The sequence below is a fragment of the Otolemur garnettii genome, unplaced genomic scaffold (genome assembly GCF_000181295.1).
Source record: "Otolemur garnettii isolate 467f Iridium unplaced genomic scaffold, OtoGar3 scaffold00087, whole genome shotgun sequence".
NCBI lineage: Eukaryota > Metazoa > Chordata > Mammalia > Primates > Galagidae > Otolemur > Otolemur garnettii.
Window position 1 is genome coordinate 1,117,528 of NW_003852482.1, and position 400 is coordinate 1,117,927.

The window sequence follows — 400 nt, forward strand, 5'->3', positions numbered from 1 at the left end:
AGGCCCTTTGCTCAGATACACTCCCTGTTGCTTCTTCTGAAAGACATCCCTGATGGGTGCGTGGGCCTGGGTCAGAGAGGGGTGCCAGTGGAAAGCTATTTTGTTTTTCAGGAAATTGTCTCATTTCCCAGGTTTGTAAGGATTAACTGGGAGGCATGTGCTTCCTACCCCAGCAGCAGCTGTGCCCTGGAACCTGACTGAAGTGGGCCTCAGCTCCTTCCCCACTGAGGGCTCTGCCCTGGGAATCACCAGGCTGGAACATCCTAGGATGCTTAACAAATGTCACCCCCTCATGGCAAATAGAAGCTATGAAGCTGCCCACCCTACCCCTGTCCAAGTCCAGGCCGGGTGGGTGCTGGGGCTGGTGATGCTGGAAATGTGTGGATGAGAAAGGGCTGAT